The sequence below is a fragment of the Phalacrocorax aristotelis genome, chromosome 1 (genome assembly GCF_949628215.1).
Source record: "Phalacrocorax aristotelis chromosome 1, bGulAri2.1, whole genome shotgun sequence".
NCBI classification, from domain to species: Eukaryota; Metazoa; Chordata; class Aves; order Suliformes; family Phalacrocoracidae; genus Phalacrocorax; species Phalacrocorax aristotelis.
In genome coordinates this window covers 79,431,638-79,452,625 of record NC_134276.1, presented here as the reverse complement: position 1 = coordinate 79,452,625, position 20,988 = coordinate 79,431,638, and the positions used below count along the sequence as shown (strand labels likewise).

Below are 20,988 nucleotides of genomic sequence, written 5' to 3'. Positions count from 1 at the left end.
CTATGGTGGTGTGACTGGCTGGGTAGATGAAGGTAGAGCAGTGGGTGCTGTCTATCTTGACTTTAGTAAGGCATTTGACACTGTCTTCCATACCATCCTCATAGGCAAGCTAAGGACGTGTGGGTTAGATGAGAGGACAGTCTGATGGCCAGAGAACTGGTTCAACAACACAACTCAGAGGGTCGTGATCAATGGGCAGAGTCTAGACAGAGGCCCGTAACTAGTGATGTTCCCCAAGGGTCTGTGCTGGGTCCAGTCATGTTCAATATATTCATCAATGACCTGGACGAAGGGACAGAGTGTAACCCCAGCAAGTTTGCTGATGAAACATGTTGTGGTTCAGCCTCAGTTGGTAACTGAATATCACGCAGCCACTCGCTCACTCCCCCCACCCCTGTGGGATGGGGAAGAGAATCGGAAGAGCAAAAGAACTTGTGGGTTGAGATAAGCACAGTTTAATAACTACAATAAAATAATAATTATAATAATATTGATTATGATAATAATGACAATAATGATAATATAATAAAATGGAAAAGAAAAAAATAAAAGAAACACAAACAATACAGCCGCTCACCACCTGCTCACCGATGCTGCCCGTCCCCGAGCCGCGACGGCTGCCTCCCTCCCCTGGCCAGCCCCTCCACGATAACATACTGGGCATGATGTTACATGATAGGAATATCCTTTTGGTCAGTTTGAATCCACTTTCTCAGCTGTGCCCCCTCCCCTCCTGGCTTCTTGTGCACCCGGCAGAGCATGGGAAGCTGGAAAAGTCCTTGACTAGTACAAGCACTACCCAGCAAGATGCAAAACATCTGTGTGTTACCTCAACATTGTTTTCATGCTAAGTTCAAAGCACAGCACTATGCCAGCTGCAGTGAAGAAAATTAACTCTATCCCAGCTAAAACCATACAATATAGAACTGGGAGGAGTGGCTGATACACCAGAAGGCTGTGCTGCCATCCAGTGAGACCTGGACAGGCTGGAGAGCTGGGCCAAAGGGGAGCCTCCTGAAATTCAACAGGAGCAAGTGCAAGGTCCTGCACCTGGGGAGGAAAAGCCCCATGCACCAGTACAGGCTGGGAGCTGGACTACCGGAAAGTGGCTATGCTGAGAAGGACCTGGGAGTGCTGGTGGAGACCTGGCTGACCCTGAGCCAGCACTGTGCCCTTGGGGCCAAGAAGGCCAATGATATCCTTGGAGTGCATTAAAAGGAGTGTGGCCAGCACGTCGAGAGAGGTTATCCTCCCTGTCTACTCTGCCCTAGTGAGACCACATCTGGAGTACTGTGTCAATTTCTGGGCTCCCCAGTTTAAGAAAAACAGGGAACTACTGGATCAAGTCCAGTGGAGAGCTATGAAGATGATCAGGGGACTGAAGCATCTCCCTTATGAGGAAAGGCTGAGAGGCTTGGGTTGTTTAGCCTGGAGAAGAGAAGACTGAGGGGGGATCTTATCAATACTGATAAATATCTGAAGGGTGGGTGTCAAGAGGATGGGTCTAGACATTTTTCAATATTGCTCAATGACAGGCCAAGGGGCAATGGGCACAAGTTGGAACACAGGAAGTTCCACCTCAATATGAGAAAAAGTTTCTTTCCTGTGAGGGTGCCAGAGCAGTGGCACAGGCTGCCCAGGGAGGCTGTGGAGTCTCCTTCCCTGGAGACATTCAAAACCACCTGGATGTGTTCCTGTGCCCCCTCCTCTGGGTGTGCCTGCTCAAGCAGGGGGGTTGGACAAGATGACCTCTAGAGGTCCTTTCGAACCCCTGCCATTCTGTGATTCAGTGATTCTCTGAGAACACATGAAAAAACCTGTGAAATAAATTATTTGGCACAGCTTTTTTGCATGTATCAGGAATCCTGTCTTAGAAAATGATCTAGTGTTTTATCTTCAGATAATGTATTTCTCCATTTAAAAAAACTCAAGGAATTATTCACATCATAGGTGAATTACGAGAAATAATAATTTTCTTGAACAGGAAATTTGCCTGCAAGATATTGACTCTGTTGAGCTTGAGCTTCTAACTGACGTTTATTTTATCTATACATATAAGTAGTCATTATTTTGTTGAGAGTTATACTGAATACTATAAAACCCGGAATATTATTATAAATATTCCCTGCTTGATTTAGCCAACAGTGTCTTATTCGGGTTTATACTCTTTAATAGCTACTGATAACATAGCCATTGGTTATGGAAAACTTACATAGTTGTGCAATCAGTGACCATATGAGATTTATTAATGGTGGGCAAGTGGATACAGTTCTCTTTTCTTCCATCCAGCCACTGAATTTGTACTTTATTTGCTTTACCTGATGTCTGGGAATATACTTCTATAGACATCCAAGGGCTGTGGTTCTGTTCTGCTTTACAAAACAAAATGAATCAAAAGGGTCACCATCTGGAACATGCCTCTGTAAATCAGAGTTAATGTTCACTTTTCACGTTTCCCACTGGCACCTTGCATGACTGTCACATCTAAGTGTTTGTCACAGAGCACAGAAGCATCATTTTGAATACTTTGAAGAGGGATTGCTTTTGATTATCTGCTGCTATGAATGGCAGCTGAGGAATTAGACCTTTTTGTTAATTTTTCTTGCATGGTTGTCAGTACCTGCCTTAGTGCCTGGCCATGATGGGGCTACAGTTGATCATACATGTCACATTGTTTGGAGCTTCGCTGTATTCTCTTTCCTTCCATGCACAACCAGTGTTTTGTCTTGATGTACCAGGAGTGATTCCCAACTTTCTAGTAATGTACCTCTCCAATGATACTTGGGGAATGTTGAGAAGTATCTGTCACTCTCCTGATCATACATAAATACATATTTGAGGAAGGCCATTGTAAATAAAATGAAGGATTTCTATTGTCACTAGCAGTCTTTTCTAAAATTAAATACTGGGGTTTTTTTTGTAAATTGCATAATTTTGAGGTATTGCCAGGTGCATTGTCCTGTGCTGAAATGTAATACCATTGGCAATAGCCAAACAGTAACAGCCACATAGAAGCACAGAAACATTTTGGTAAAATAACGTTTCAGTCAGTCTGTAGGAGACATACTTTTTTGGGTGACCCGGGTTGTGTTATATCCATTGTTATATTATTTCATTAATTCATTCTGAGAAAAATTTAAAATGTTATTTTGTTTCCTTTCAGAAACAAGGAGCTGCTTTGAACTCCTTTGCATTCAAGACTGTATAAGTGCTTCTTTTTTGATTAATACCCAGTACTTACTCAAGTTAATGATGACCTAAAATGTATTGACCAACATGCAATTTTCACTGAAGCCTTAAGACAAAAATTTTATAACTGGATGTCCAACAAAGAATGACTTAAAATCTATCTTTCCCTCATGTACAAAACCACCAGCTTTTCTTTACCTTTCGCAGTGCTGGCAGTTCATAAGAAAAAAAAAAATATTTCAGAAAAGGTGTATTTTGAAAAGCATAAAGCACTGCAATCATAAGAGTAGAGTGGGCTTCAAAAGGTCACTTGATTCACTCTCCTTCCCCAAAACAAGATTAGCTATACTTTAATCATTCCTGACAAATATTGTCTAGCTTGTGGCTAAAGATACCAGTGATGAAGATTAGATAACTTGCCTTAGTAACAGATTCAGGCAATTTAGTATTATCAATAGTTTGATAGTGTCTAACCTGTGTATTGTGACAATCAAAAGCAGCATAGTATTTTCTTTGCAGAGAAGTATGGTTGTTATTTATTGCACGACTGAAATTTGGTACCCAAGATTTGTATGTCAATACACTGTCCTTTTCCTGCCTACCTTTCTATCTCCCATCCATGCCCTTCATTTCATGTCTAGTACCCTGCTTGTCCCTTTCACAGTATGTTAACAGATGGGATTTCAGGATCTAATGACGAGCTACGAGCTACTACCCTCTGATTTCTAGAAGTCAGCTCTATGGTGAGCTGAATCAGTTCATTGATTCAGCTGAAAATGAATAATCTTATATTAATTTTTGGTGTTCATTTTCAGCTGGAGCAGTAATGACATTTCTGTTGTTGATGCAAGAGATTGCCAAATAAAACACCAGACTGAATGCTGCTTACATCCCTCTTGGGAATCAGTTCTTTAACAACAACAACAAAAAAATCTGTCAGCTCCAGTGGAAGTTCTGTGTTATATTGGTTTTTAAATAAGGAAAACAGGGATAATTTATCTGAAATTGATAATTCATTTGAAAATTTTTATGTTTTCCATTAGAAATATAAGAAATACTCATCATTTGCTGTTTAAGAGTATTAAATACTATATCATAAGTACAAAAAGAAGAAATCTCATTAATAAATGCTACAAAATTAGTGGTAAAGGAGGAAATATTATGAAAACATTGAAACACAGGTGACTACAAAAATCTGCAGGTGAACATCTAAATCTTTTCCCATTTTCTCCTTTAAATTGTTTGAACCCTATGTTTTGTTATTTTATTTTTAGTTTGCTTTTTCTTTAAATCTTCTGCTCCATCACAGCTATACTGAATATTATTAGATAGCCTTGCTCAAAGAGTATAGCCTCTTGAAAGCCCAAAAGACAATAGTCAGGCAGAAGGTATCTCACTGGTGTAAAGAGATTCCTTAGTTCAGTTCTATATTATTGCTTTTTGTTTGATTTTTCTTTTCTATAGCTTCAGGGGGGTGAGTGTTGGGTTTGGTTTTTTTCGTTTGTTTGTATGTTTTTCTTTGGGGGGGTGGGTGCGTGTCTTTTTTTTTCTCCCTCATGATCTGGGAAGTATACTATAAGTACTAGAGTGCCTAGTATTATGTGAAGCTCTGAAATAGTTTCATTAATACAAAAATACCAGTCTCACTTCAGTGCCTGGTGAAATGACAGAGAAGGTTATTCTAGGAGTTATTGAAAAACACTTGAAAGACAATGCATTCATTGGTCAAAGCCAACACAGATTCGTGAAGGGAAATTCATGCCTTACTAACTTAATATTCTTTTATTACAAGGTTACCTACCTCCTATACAAAGCAAAGGCAGCAGGTGTGGGTTTTTGGACTTTAGCAAAGCTTTTGATACTGCCTGTCATAATATCTTTCTGGACAAAATGTCCAGCATACAGACAGGCATGTATACAATACAATCATGAATAATTGGCTGAAAAGTTTGGTTCCAAGAGTTGTAGTAAATGGGTTCACCTCTGGCTGGTGTCCAGTCACTAGTGGTGTTTCCCAAGGGTCAATTTTAAGAACAGTTCTCTTTAATATTTTTATTAATGATCTGGACACAAAAGTTGCGAGCAGACTAAGTAAATTTGCTTATGATACTAAACTAGGATGAGCCATTGATTCCCTTGAGGGTAGAGAGTTCTTATAGAGAGATCTTAATAGCTGAGAGTTCTAGGCAATCACCAACCATATGAAATTTAGCAAGGACAAAAGATTCTTCACCTGGGAGGGTGTGATCCTGGATGTATGTATAGATTGGAGGACAAGAGGCTGGAGTGCAGCCCTGCAGAAATGGCTCTGGGGGTTTATGTTGATGATAAGTTCAATATGAGTCAACAATATGCCCTCGTGGCCAAAAAGGCCAAAGATAGTCTGGGGTTCATTAAGCACAGTATAGTTTACTGATCAAAAGAAGTGGTTATCCTGATACACTCAGAATTGGTACTGACTCACCTCAAGTGAGCCATGGAATAGCTTAAAGCTGTGTCAGGGGAAGTTGGGACTGGATATTAGGAAAAGGTTCATCACTGAGAGTGTGGTCAAGCACTTAAACAAGCTCCCCAGGGAAGTGATCATGGCTCTAAACCTGTCAGTGTTCAAGAAGAGTTTGGACAACACTCTTAGATATATGGTTTAACTTTTAGGTGTGGAGTCAGGAGTTGCACTCGATGACCTTCCTGGGTCCCTTCCAACTCAGGATACTCTATGATTCTATGAAAAACTTTTAAAAGGATGTAATTACAGCTACTAGAACTGGTTTTAGAAAAGCATACTCTTCCATTTCTGTAGTTTAAGGAAAGATTTCCTTGTGTTTTATTTGCATAGAAACTTTTGTGGTAAGAACTATAATGTCCTGCTAGGTCAAAACAGCAGTCCACCTCAGCTGATAGTCTCCCTGCAACAATGTAATTTAGAAGGACCTATTTAGGAACACCAAAATTTTCCAGCCATTTTTTCAGCTACCCTGGGCTTACTATCAATAATTAGATAGAATAGACAATACATTCCTACATTCTCACTTTACTATCTATTTACAGATATCCAATTCAGAAATTTCATCCCTTTTGAACCCTCTCTTCCTGCTTCCACAATCTGCTGTAAAAGTAAATTTCAAAAGTTTAACACACACTGTATTAAAAATGTACTTTTTAAACAAAAAAAAAGTCCATTTTAGATAGATTTCCTACTAGGTTCAATGCACATCCTCTACTTCTAGTGCTGTGATATTTGATGAATAGCAGATCTGCATTAACTTTTTGGTTTTGTAAGCCTCAGTTATACCCTCTCTCACCCTTCTTTCTCTACAGAGAGTCACAGCCTTTTTATTCCCTTCATGAAAGGTAAATTCTTCTTCCCCTTATTCATTTTAGTTGCTCTTTTCTGTACTTTCTCTAGTTCCAATATTTCTTTCTTGAAAGGTGAACAACAGAGCTCTACATATCAAAGACCAGGAGAGATATTGGCAAACCAAAATTTTGCATAAACCTCTACCTTGTTCTTAGTCCCATTTCTGTTAATACCCAAGATTAGCTAATTATTGGGTTACTACTATATGTTAAGCTGATGATTTCAAAGAACTGCCAGTGACAACTACACATTCTTTTCTGAGATGTAACTGCCATAATAGCTTTCCTTCTCCAGTAGCACAGCCTTGATCTTTGCATATGATAAACAGAATATGTATTTTTTTTTAAAGAGTGACAGTTTTCTATTTTTGCTTTCTGGTGGAGAATCTGTCAATATAGGTAAAAGATACAGATATATAAATATAGAAATGATTGCAGATACTATTGTTTTTTTAAATCAGAAAACTTCTGCTGAAGACCTAGAAAAACTCAAAATTCTAATATTTAATCAAAGCTTTTACTACTCTTTCTGATCTGGAATGAAAAATAGGAATATTTAAGTGTTTAAAGATTTTTTCCTTTTACAGGAGTATTTCTAATGGATTTTTATTTTTCTGTTTGGAGTTACAAAGGCCTTCAACATATTATAAAAACCTTGAGGGCTATTTTATTTACTACAGTTTGCCCTGGAACAGAATCACTGTACCTGTGTTTGGTGTGTCCACTCTGCTTCTCTTAGTTTTAAGTGTGCAAGCTTCCTGTTCAGCCCATGGTGCAAGTTAGTAGGAATATCACAGATACCTGACACATGCCATGTAAGCAGGATTTGCTCAGAAGTTTGTGAAACTAATAAGTTTCCACAAAATATATTATTATGGTTAATCAGTATTTGAAAATCTGACCCCACAACTCAGGCTGACAGTGCCCAGATGAAAATCTACTTTCCAGTTAAATTATATTCATAACCCAGTTGTAAAATCTACAGGGACACATTCCAGTTCCTAACTTCCTCTTATGACTTGTCATGTTTTCTGGGGTATTTTTTCCTTCCTTTTTTTTTTTTTTTTTTTTTTTTTGCTTCTTCTAACACAAATGCCTCAAAACAATGTAAGTGATGTTTAATGTTGCACACAAGATATTTTTGTATTTTTTCAGTGACAATACTGGAATGTCAGTGTAGAATTTGATCACAAATTAACACAGATTAGACATCACTACTGCAGGTTGTCAGTAAGCTTTTCCTTTTACTGATGTCTGATTAGCACTTAAATTGTTTCACACCATTAGTTGCCTAGGATTTAGTGATCATTAGTGGGTCTGAAAATGAAAAAGATGAAAGGAAGCTTTGTTTTCAATTCAGGTGATGGTTTACTTTTTCCACACAAGGTCATTTACCACTAAAGAGGTGTGTGGTGTTGATTAAAGTTTAGTTTTATGCGTCATTATATTCTGTTATGAATATTAATGGAAGTTTAAGGTTATGGAGGATATTCTTCACTTTCTCCTCCAAACGTTGTGCATCTGCATCAGTGGTGTGCATCTGCATAAGTTGGATGTAGCTTGCTTTAGTGTTACTACTTACATTCATTTCCACCAACAGCTGCATTTCAGTACTGTGCTCTGGTTATATTTATGCCTACGCAGAACGTGCATCAACATAAACATGCACAAAATGGACAGTACAGTTTCACACTGGCTTGTATGACTGGTGCTACTGCCTCTGAGCTACGGTGTGGTATACCCTATGTGGGGCTGGATCACTGTGAGGTTGGATACTACTGATGCGAGGGATATCCTTAACTGTAATCAATATTTAGGTCTTCACTGTCAGTATGAAAGCATAATGATCCTGCAAAATGAAAATTAATATGCCAGTTTTTAATGCAAAAGCATGATACAAAGGGTAAATTACTTAAGGATGTTGTGATAAAATCACAAATAAAGGTATCTTGTCTTGAGTCTTGAGTTGGCGGGTTAGTCCATTAACATCTATTGCCTCCTTACTTGAATATGAACTGTATGACTAGTGTGGATTGTGTTTAACAGGTTTTATTTCTTTTGTTCTGAAACTAACAACAAACAACAACAATAAAAAAAAAATGTGATTAATTACCTCTTACAATGTATCCAAAAAGGAAGGAAAATGTTGGGCATTTTTTCCCGAATCTCTACTAGAAATCTTGCTGTTCCCACTGCGTAACATTACTAAAGAGAAAATCCAGACCTTGAAAGCTACAGGCTTTTCATTTATTCCTAGATGAAATATATTGACTATTGTATTTGCAGTTAGTTTGTGGTTTGGTGGTGACATGGAGGAGAGGTAGGGAGAATTTGTGATCTTTTTCCACAGCAGTTTGATCCAAGTGCTATGAAAAACTGTAATTGGGAAATTAGACAGACACATCAAACTTGCTCTAAGAAACAGTTTATTTGTGTTAACATTTTTTAAAAAAGAAATTTAGGAAGCGATTGTTCGGTAATTGGAAGAAATTGAAGAATCTGATAACAAGTAAAGTCTGTTGCAGACTGTTTATCTCGTGACGTTTTGGTTCAGTGACTCTAGTAATGTGCTACATCAAACAAAAAAATACACCTTGTAGTTTATGATATCGCTAGCACTGTGAGAGGCAAACAATGGCGCATAGGGACAGCTCACATGCAACAAAACGTTGTCTTTTCTTTGTTGCTTGAAGAAAGGTTTTCTGAGGTCCTGGCTCTCTGATAATATTCTGGAGTTATAAAATAAAGAAATGTTCTATATTATTCCTCTTCATCACCATCATACAAAAAAGGCATACCTTTCAATTTCACCTGAGATAATCTTTTTGGTAGTCTTTATTGTATGAACCCTGTAGGCACAGGAACCCCCTTTTATTCTTTCAGAGTACAATAGAACATAAAGATTAATTTGGATGTTGATAAAACACAGAAGCATGCAATTTTGCTGTATGATTGGTATGTGCCTTGCTGAGAGGTAAACTCTTGAAAGATTTTGAGATTGTACAGCAGCAACTAAAGCTAAAAGACTTTACTGAAGAACCCTGAATGTCTTTATAGAAAGGAAACATGACAGTTTGCTGAAATTGTGTAGGTGAGTATATGGATGTAGACAGCTGATATTTGAATTGAACTTGTTTCTGGGTTTGAATGAAACTCCAACAGAGTTCAATGTATAGAAAAAAAACCTGAGTCTCATACTGAGCATTTCCAAGAGAAGTTACTGCAGGTCTCAGTGGAAGCGTTGTGATATTAGAGTAGCAATCTCAAACTGTAACCACAGGGGTGATTAAAATATAACCACTCTCTTCTTGCAACAGAGCTCAAAAGAATTGTCTTAAAACAAATATAGTGTGCATATATTACAGTTGCTTTCCATTGTGAAAAGGATGCGTAATTTTGTCATTATGCGTTCACTTTTTCTTATCTGGGGTGATCATGAAACTATACCAGAGCCACTAAAGTTGCCTGTTGTTGGCTCTATTTTCAAAGCTTTTAGAGCAGAATATGGTTGTCAACGTACATATCTCCACAGGCATAAAACATCAGTGATGGAAAATGCCTGTGTATAAGCTAGAGTCTTAAGATTGTCTTATCATGCACCAGAGCACTGCTGCTAGGTTTCAAATGCATAAAAACATAGAGCTTTAATTAATTTTCTAGTCACATAAAGATTTGATTTGATTTAAGAAACTGCAAGTTGTCTGTGCTAAAGGTTAGGCACCTCTATTTAAAGACAATTTTCACTTCCTACGATTGCTTTGATCAGCATCATTATAAGAAAGAATTAGGAGCAAAAACACTATTGCAAAATGTATGTTTAATTTTGACATATGCCATAGTACCTCTTTTGCAATTCCCTTTTAATTGCTGAACAAGGTGCAATAATTAAGACTTGAACTTGAAGCCCTTCATTTAGATTGTACTGTTTGTTAAAGGAAAGAGGTTATAGCACTATAGTGAGAGTGAGATTTTCTGCACTCATGAACGTTATTTTGATTTTAATGACAATTTTGAAGAAGCACTAAATTTTCCCTGATTTTCTCTCTGGTGAAGACATGGAGAATTACTTTGATTTAACAGTGAATCCATCTCAAATTAACCCTATTTTCTGCAGGGTAAACAAATAATGGAGGAAAAAGAGAACACAGATAATAAAACATTTTGAAAGCCAGAAGTAGAGGGCAGGTCTCAATTCCTTCCACCCAACCTTCGTCACTAAATTCAGGAGCTGCATTTGGTAACCTTACTTGGTAAGGAAAGAGACAGGCTCATTCAGAGGTGGTTGAGATTGCCTGAGATCTGAATCATTCTGTAGAAACCTGCCACTCTTTAATCCACAATGAAGGGGTACTAATTTTCCAACTAGGACTTTTCAGCCTACTGTGATTTGCCACAGAGCCGTGCTGATCCAAAAGCAAATAATTGCTGAATGATTCAATTGGTCTGGCTCTTCTTCTCTGCACTCTTGGATGATGTTTCCTAACCCTTTCCACCTGCTGGCACTGGCAGTGGTTTGATTCTGAAGTGATTTAGGGCTCCAAATATTCAGGAAACTATTGACTCTTATTATATTATAATATTAGCTTTTGATGCCTTGTGTCTTTGAATGGCTTCAGTGCATAGTCAGAGGAGCACCAAAAGCCCCTTATGCCACCATCTAGTTGGTCAGCAAGCCCAGCTTTTTCATGAAACCTTATCCTTAGCTAAAAGATGAGGAGGATGGTATAGGAACAGAATGTTAGTTTGTATGAGAAGAATTTGAGTTTTAAACGTTTACATTTGAATCTGCAGAAGCTACCATAAATTAATATGCATATCAAAGAATTATTGAGGTATGGGAAGAGATAACATATTAATATCTAAGTTTCAGTGTCTCAGGTTAAAACTGACAGACATCATTCTCTGGTTATTTTAGATTCATATTTGTTCAGAGTGTCTTCTGCAACTATAAAGATGAGAAAATGGTTTCTTACTTTTAGATGAAGATAAAACTGCAAACTCCAACTTGTCATTTTCGTAAAAAAGTGCTAGTCAGTAGACTGACACAGGCAAATTATTGTGCCACATAATTCAAAGAAGAGTTTCACATCGGGCATGTAATTTGCTGCATGTTCTGTCACTTTACTAAGTGAACTGGCAATCTATATTAAATTATTTTTCTTTTTGTCTACCTTGGCCTTAAATATCAAAGTCAGGAGTTATACATTTGCAACAGTTTACCATAAAACCCTTATTACTGCAAACAATCAAGGATTACAGGAGCAGAGTACATATAGAAAACTATCAATTTAATATATTGTGTTGACATCTCTATCACATTTCCTCTGTGATTCCACTTTCAAGAACAACTTCCAAACAAATACAAATTAAAAGGAACATAATTCAAACTTTCCCTTACATTTAAAATTAGAGGCACCTTTTGCAATATTCAGGTGATTTAGGATAGTATATGTTAGAAGTACAGAGACTTTTGACAGAAGATATCATAAAAGAACCAAAGATGTTTTTCTGAGTTTATGAAAAAGTTGAAAATACTGCTTGTGTCACAAGGAACTCTTGTTTACAATATTTCCAGGCCAAATTTGAAAACTCATCAGATTTGAATGGCTTGTGTTGAGAAACTGGAATTGTAGTAGAATTGAATCTCAGCCTTTGATTTTGATATTGTTCTTCTCCCCCGTGTCAAACTCATTAAAATATCGATAGATTTCTCAATTGTGTTAGTGAATACAAATCTTTAAAGTGAAACGTAAGAGAGTGCTGAATATTATTTTACTCTGTAGAACCTTTCTTCATTATTATTTATTATTGGGCTTTGTTATTATGACTTTAAAAATCATCAGGAAGAAATATTTTGCTGTTAGTGCATCAGATCAAGCTAAATAATATTAATGTTTTTTTTAAAAAAAATTGCATTTGTACTTTAGAAAAGATGTTGTTTCTGACAGCATGTCTGAGAGTTCTTCAGTGTTAATGAAACATTGATGGTCTTCTTACGTTACCTCACTGAAAAATCACAATGAAATCCACTTGGTGTCTGGTATCCAAAGAATATTTTATTTTCTTCTGTGTTTGCAATTAAAAGTTTCAGTCCACAGAGGCATTTTGAAACAGGTTTACCAGATTAATCATGGCATAGTCCCTGTCATGATATACTCACCAGAGGGGTATTTGTGAGGATTAAAAGCTGACCAGTGTTGCTTTTGAACATGGACTATGAGAAACCTGCTAAGGAATGTATAGTATAGTATACATACAATCTCACACATAAAGGAAAGATATATAAATTAGCACTGACTATTCATAATAAACAGCATGTATGAGGATTACTGGTTTTCACTACTGGAATTATTTTGAAAAGAATGCAAGAGATTTGTGGATTTCGTTAATATCTTAAGTGTGCTCAGGAAAGTTCATCCTAGGCACCTTTGGCTTGAGAAGAGTTGGGTTGGTTTTGAAATTGAGAATGTAATTTAATAAAATGTCAAGATCTTTGATTCTCTCTCATGAGTTCTGCTCTGCTTAGTTGAACTACATAAATAATAGATCTATGGCTTAAACCTTGGGGTGAAGGAGGAACAAGCCATTAGGTGTGTTGAACTTTTCATTCTTAAAAAGGTTCCTGTTTTAAGAACAGCAGCACATTCCAACTCTATGTAGATTCAAAAAGTTCATACAGTAGTCATTCCAATCTGACATTATTTTATATATATATCTTCCAGAATGAGAAACTGCAGTAATGATTTTTCCTCCCCATCAACTGCTTTTGCGTGTCTTGTTTTCTTCCTGTTCCTCTTTTCACCTCTGAAAGATTCTCCTGTTTTATCTTCCCTTCTACGTCACCATTATGAGATGATGACAGTTGTTTTTATGAAAAACACAGACTGCATTAAGTCATAAATAGAGGATAATCTAGGAAATCAAAAGTGATTTTAATTAATCAGAAATACATCGTTGCATCTAAGAATGCAAAAACTGAGCTCCAAGCTACAGAATTGAAAACAATTTGTAAACATTTAAATTTTATTATTCCTCCAGCCTAGTTGTGAGACCCTGGCTTGGGCAAAAATTCTAGACTACAACAAAAGAAAACAGAATACTTGGGGGGAGGGGTGTTGGTTTTTTCCATATGTATATATAAATATAATTATTTTGTGTATATCTATATATGTTCTAAATGAAGTGCTTTAACTGAAATGATTGGTGTAAGAAGAGAAAAATTTCTTGGCAGTCACTGAACTCTGTTTTTCTAACGCGTCTAAGACAAGTGTATATAGCTCACATTTAGGTCAATGGTTTTCACAGCTTAGTTAATGAAAGGGTGTGAAACAGATGTCACAGATGTCAAAAAGATTAAAAACACTGGAGGCTTGCTTTCAATCACGCTTGTAGGATATCTTTCTAAGATTTTTTTGGGAGACTACAAAAGAGCTTGAATTTGCTGACAAAAGAACAAGTGTGGGAGAACAATCCAAATAGCTATAATGAAGAAATAAACTCTTTGCTATGGAGTGATTATCTTGAATTCTGCTTTACTAGATAAACAACATAATTTGTATCACTACTTCATAGCCTTCTTTCATGGATTATTAGATTAAAAAATATAAGGGTGAATATTATTTTACTTTAGCATGAACTGTTTATTAACAATCTCTTACCAAATGATTACTGTTTCAAGCTCATGACATCTGGTGAATCAAAACCACATTTTTAGAAATGTACCCTACCTTGATTCAGAATTTGCATCCCAAAAGAGAGGTGTGAGATATTGAAGATGATTATAATCACAGACTCACAGAATCACAGAATGGTAGGGGTTAGAAGGGACCTCCGGAGACCATCTTGTCCAACCCCCCTGCTTGAGCAGGCATACCCAGAGCAGGGGGCACAGGAACGCGTCCGGGTGGGTTTTGAATGTCTCCAGGGAAGGAGACTCCACAACCTCCCTGGGCAGCCTGTGCCACTGCTCTGGCACCCTCACAGGAAAGAAGTTTTTTCTCATATTGAGGTGGAACTTCCTGTATTCCAACTTGTGCCCATTGCCCCTTGGCCTGTCATTGGGTGCTATTGAAAAGAGCCTCGTCCCATCATCCTGACACCCACTCTTTAGATATTTAAAGGTATTGATGAATCCCCCCTCAGTCTTCTCTTCTCCAGGCTGAACAAACCCAAGTCTCTCAGCCTTTCCTCATAAGGGAGATGCTCCAGCCTCCTGATCATCTTCGTAGCTCTCCACTGGACTTGCTCAAACAGTTAATGGTTTATTACTGCACCACACTTATTCAGGTATACTACAATTTCCTAATGGAAATCTGCTATTTCAGTAGCTGGCTGTAGGTTTAGCAAATTGTGAATTGCCTACATACACAGCGAAGCTTTCTACATAGCTTCTCTTCATTGTCTCAGTGGTCTGCATCACTTTGCTAGGGCGTGTTCATTTCAGTAATTTCAAAACAATTACAGACTAAATTAGATTGTTTTATTATGGTCCCATCCTCCTCATGCAATTTATCACAATAATCATGTCTTTCTTCCTGATATCTGAAATGTAGTTCCACTTTCTACAGGTGAGATGTTTTTTTAGTTCCCAGATATATGGGTTTTTTTATTAACTGTACTGAAACACATGCATGAATATGCCTCAGCCAAAGGAAATAACCTATCTTTTTTGTTACCACTCCAGCAACTTCTGTAAACTTTATATGTTTTGCCAGTGTTCCTGTTTTCTTTCAGATTGTTGATAAGGTTTTCAGCAGACACAGTCAAAAACAGCTTACTACATATTGTTACAGTGGGAAGTTCTGTTTATGGGGGTTTTTTTAGATTTATCATGTAGGTAGAGTTTAAGCTATTGAAATTCTATTTTGATTTGCACACTGGCAATTGTTTTAATAAAAAGACTGGGTTGTGTCTTCCACACCTTGAATAAGTTTTGTGATATCTGAATAGTGAAGCAGATCTACTGAAAATCCCCAGTTCTAAGAGGCTGCAAAGCAATGTACATTTCTGAAGAGCTGTGAAAAGAAAGTGTTGCCAAGAAAAGTTACAGACAGAAACAAAGAAAAATTAATTTGCCTCTTGTGGTCTTAGTGCAGCAAGTTAACTTCATTAATTAAGTAAGTTTATTTCAAAATAGTAAAGCTCAAAGGTTTTATGACCAAAATTCCCATTATAAACAAAAAAACGGTTACTCTGACAACTTAAAGTCCTTTAGACCCCACTGCCTGGTGTAACTTTCTAAACTTAATCACTTTCGCAGATTGTTGATGGCCAACAGCATCCTGGCTTGTATCAGGACTAATGTGGCCAGCAGGGCAAAGGAAGTGATTGTTCCCCTGTCCTTGGCACTGGTGAGGCCACACCTTGAATACTGTGTTCAGTTTTGGGCCCCTCAGTACAAGAAGGACATTGAGTTGCTGGAGAGTGTCCAGAGAAGGGCAACGAAGCTGGTGAAGTGTCTGGAGAGCAGGTCTTATGAGGAGTGGCTGAGGGAGCTGGGGTTGTTTAGCCTGGAGAAGAGAAGACTGAGGAGAGACCTCATCGCTCTCTACAACTACCTGACAGAAGGTTGTAGCGAGGTGGGTGTCAGTCTCTTCTCCCAGGTTACCAGTAATAGGACAAGAGGTAACAGTCTTAAGTTGCACCAGGGGAGGTCCAGATTGGATATTAGGAAATATTTCTTATTGAAGGGGTTATTAAGCACTAGAACAGGCTGCCCAGGGAAGTGGTTGAGTCCCCATCCCTGGAGGTATTTAAAAGACGTGTACATGTGGTGTTTAGGGACATTGTTTAGTGGTGGACTTGGCAGTGCTAGGTTAACTGCTGGACTTAAAGGTCCTATCCAGCGTATACAATTCTATGATTCTATGATAGATTTACACATTCCCTGTGAGACATTTTTTACATCCGTATGGACAGTCTCTACTCCAAGGGACAGTGATTTTTGTTTGAATTTGCAGACAAGAAGGAATTTATTTGCAAGAACTAAGAAAAAAAATCTCATCACAAAATTTCTAATGCAGCTCCCAATGATGTCTAACAATGACTGTAGATGCTATCATCAGACAAGGTACTCTAAATAAAAAATAATATTTTACTGAACTCGTGTAGGTTTTCACAGAGACTGAGTGAAACCAACAAAAACACCAAGTAATTTTCATGGAAAATTCTAAAAGTAAATCTCTTAAAAAAAAAAAAATCTTGTATGATTGCAAACCTCCCATAAGGTTCTGATAACTGAATTTGGTTTTGCATGCCTTTTATTGTTGTTATGGTTGTCACTGTTAATAAACCTGGCTCAATCTAGTAGATAATACTGTGACTGTACTGTAATGCTTTACGCATTTTCCAAGCTGGCACATTAAGCTAATAATGTCATACTTCATGCTCTCACACAATGGAGAAGGTTACTAAGAATATTTGCGAAGCTCATAGTTATCTAAAAGACTAACTGGATTATCCAGGATGGGGAGTCTTTTGTTCGTTCAATTGGTTTCTCCATATAAGTATTTACAATAGGAGATTCCTGCAGCTGCAAGCATGATTTTACCACTGTGTGAGAGAAAGAGAGAGGCTTGGGTGGCCAATTAAGAGATGTAGTGTAGTGATTGCTTTAGGTTCGAAGAATGTCAACATCAATTTCAGGTTCCTCACATTAAACCAGTCAGCAATAGACTTTGTTTCAGCCTCTGCTCTCTTGCAGGTTTTTGGTTAAATTAAATTTTATAAACAGGCAAATTGAAATGAGCCCTTCACCGTTTTGAAGAAGGTTTTGTGTTTGTGCAAATGAAGGTCAATAAGAAATGCAAATATCATAAGCACACCAATTATTCTTTTTAAATATTTTACCTTCTGCACCCCCCTTCAAGTCAATTTCCTTCCACATAGAAGTGCTTCACAGTAAGTTCCCTAGAGTTTAGCCATTTGAAAATATATAGGCACCATGAATATAGATTGTATTAAATATTCCTGTTTTTTAAGTGATACCCAAATGAGATGTGTTGTCCAATTTCATTTAACTACAGTGGTTTGATGATTTCTGTAATTTAATCTTGTTACAGAGCAACTCCTCCTCCAACACAGAGAAGTGATGCTTTCCAGCTCTTCTATTAAATTCATGGTTGCTACAGTAAAACATCTGAGGAAGTGTTCCGCTCAAAAAGTGGTACGGACATTCCCCTTCTCCCAATATGCATGTATAGGGTATAGATATGGGCTTTGAGGGCAACCTTTGTTTTTTTCAGATGAGTATTAACTCCCAAGTGCTTCTGTTTGAAGTTTCAAGTGCCTTGTGTGCTTTCTTTAGCCCTAATGGTGCTTTTCTGAGGAAACTGTCAGATTCTGGTCCTTCCTAGCTCAGACTTCTTTCATGGTATCATGCAAGCATGACTCTAACTTTTCAGTGTGGAAAAACTCAGGGGCAGATAGTACATTCTTCCCACAACTGAGCCCTCAGATAAAATTTTCCTTCCCTACTAAAGAGACAAGCCTTTCAGGTTGATCTAAAGAATAAATCATTCAGATGAATCTGATCCAGCCATGCAGCAAGGCTGTTCTAGCCTTGTAAAGAAAAGGGAAATACTTATCTGTTATATAGTATGACAGTTTCAGGTCTTTGGACTATAATCATCACAACTGCTCTGATCAGCCCACGGAAGGGTGTCCTCCTGAATTGTCCCACTAAAATTACAAATGTGATTTATGAGTACTTTTGCATGCGATGGGTGCATCAGAGAAATTGTCCGTATAAACATAGACAGCATTTTCCTCATCACAGAGACCTTAAAAACTGTCCAAACTTCCTGATGCTATTGGAGATATCATAGGGGTGGAATGTGAAGTTTTTATGTGAAAAATGCTGAGCGCAGATTACTTCTCCTTTATACACTTCTTTGTCATGGTCATTTAAAAGCAATTGATACAAAACTTGTTCTTCTACAATCATCTTTTTTTTTTTTCCTGAAAACATTTTAGTACCTAGTCTTATCCTTTCCTTGCTCCTGTAGCTGTAAACAGTTATAGACAATGGAGTTGTAGACAGTCTGGCAGGATATAGATATCCTCTGCAAACAGATGATTATGTGATCCTTTCAAAATCACAACTTTTAAAGATTTATTTAGATTCTTCATTGAGATATGATCAAACATGCCATTTGATCACAAGATCATTTCTAGAGGAGACCTTGAAGATTAGACACGTATGTTCTTCAGCTGTTAAGGGTGGGTCTACCTAAGGCTGTCTGAAATTTATGCCAGCAAAGTATTCTTAAATGTATGATCACGTAATTTGTGTATGAATGTCAGTCACATTCTCAGCTTGCTCCTGCTTCTCATGAAGCTTCTGGTGCTATATGCAGTCTGTAGCAGCTCAATGCAAGCTTAAAGATAGCTTTGCCATTGTTTGTAGTATCATGATTTATCTGGTACCAAACCCACCAAGATCGCACATTTGCTTGAGAAAAAATAGCCTTTTGTGAGTGTGCTGTTTTCTTGTTTGCAATATGAAAGTAAATGAAAAAAATCCAAGTAAAATTATATTTATAATCAATTTTATGAGTTATATGTTTTTTCACAGAAAGCAATATACCTGCGCTTTAAGGAGCCTTGTCAGGTGGTTATATGATACTTTGCCGATACTTTGCCGATACTTTGCCAATACTTTGGAATAGACAGCCTCTCTCCTCTGTTCATATTTTAACATCTGGGTATGAATGCAATGCAAATGTTGCTCTTCTTTGGCTGTCTTAATAATTTCTGGAGTCTAAAGATGCTGTATTTCTCCATGTGTATTAGCTGCTGGTTGCAGTGACCGAATGCTTTGCCTGTCAAAATTACCTTATACCTTTCTACCAGCAGGATATATCAAGGCTTAGAGATACTCATTGGAGAGTTACCTACTTCTGAATATAATAAAGATGTTCTATCAGAAGATACAGACACACTTACTTCAGAAAGAAATTCTTGCTTCTTATTTTGTTTTTCTTTTCTGAGTTAAAACCTTTTATAATTTCTTAAGAAAAAAAAAAAAGGACAGCAGAGCTTTAAAGAACTTTTCTCATACTGAGTTTCTTTTCTAGGGAAAGGACCTGCATGCACTCCAATTAGTGTGAGCTACCCAAGTTCATGACAAATGGAATAAGTAGAAATTCAGGGCAAATTAACATAATGAAACTTTTTGTCATGAATATTTAAGAGTATCTTGATTGGTCTGAGAATAAGACCACCCTGTCTGGCTTGATGTTTCTGACTGTAAACAGTGTGAGATGGTTATGGTTTAGTTAAGGAAAAAGTAGTCCTGTGATATTACTCAGCTTCTGGGAATCAACAGTTTGAAGCCTTTTAAGTTGGAGGCTGCATCTAGACGATTATGCTTAAATATGATGTCCAGCAATAGATATTCCCCTTTAATATCTGAATTATTTTGTTTTCTTTGGTATACTTCAGCAATGCATTGCACAATGCAGTAATTTTCTGTATTAAAAAAAAAAAATTCAAAAAATCTTTCCCTTTTTGCTGTCTTGAGATTTACTACCTTTTAACATGACTTCCCAGTTCTGTTCTGAGAGTAAATATTTCCTGTTCATTCTCACCATATGCTTGGGATATGTAGACTTCTTTGGCTCTTGGGCTCTTCAGTTAGGGCATCTGATTTCTAAAATATTTAGTCTGCCTACTAAATTTAAAGTAATTCACTTGTACAGAATGCCTTGTCATCCTTAATGATTTCTCTATACCTTTCTAGTTAAAGGATTTTCTTTTTGAGATGGAGTAGCCAGAGCTGTGCATAGTATTCAAGATGTAGACTCAGCAGCTACTGTTAACATCACAAAGTTTTTTTTCTAATTTATTCTCAGTTTCTTTCCTAACGATTTTTCACACTGTGTTGTTTTTTTGACTGCTGGGGAAAACTGAGCTGACATTTTGAGAGATAAGCAACTGTGGCTTTGAATTCTCTTCTATAAATGGCAATATCTATTCTAGGGTCCATTGCTGTCTATAGGTACAGTGATGATTAACCAGGTTTTTAATGTTGACCCCTTTTAGTGAAAAATAAGCACACCCCCTCAAATAAAGTTTCTCTCCACACCATCATATGATGCCTTACCTTACACAGAAACATACAATATGTTTGGTTCGGCATTTCTAAATTAAAGTTATCTTAAACACTGTTTATGTTTTTTCAAGGGTATAGAATATAAACTGCTCATTTTTACTGCTTCAGGGTTTCACAATTTTATCTTACTTACATTCCCTGAATTATAACATTGCAATAAAAACATTATGCATTCAACATTATTTTATAGTAATTTGCAGAGAAGAAATATTAGGTATTATTTTGCCATTATCAATCAATAGGACAATAATTTTCATTTTATAATTTAGTAAAATTGCAGAGTGATGTATGATCTAACTGCCTTCTTTGATCTGTTTAAGAAAGAGAAC

The 20,988-nt window shown here is 37.1% G+C and overlaps 1 long non-coding RNA gene across 1 annotated transcript in view; it reads left to right on the top strand.

Annotated features, from left to right (window-relative positions):
* The window catches only part of LOC142052116 (uncharacterized), a 42,078-nt gene extending 22,892 nt beyond the window's left edge, over positions 1 to 19,186 (top strand). Inside the window, exons 3-4 of the long non-coding RNA XR_012658719.1 lie at positions 17,607 to 17,710; positions 19,121 to 19,186. This is a non-coding gene — a long non-coding RNA (uncharacterized LOC142052116). The remainder of the gene's footprint in view (positions 1 to 17,606; positions 17,711 to 19,120) is intronic.
* Positions 19,187 to 20,988: the final 1,802 nt, after the last annotated feature.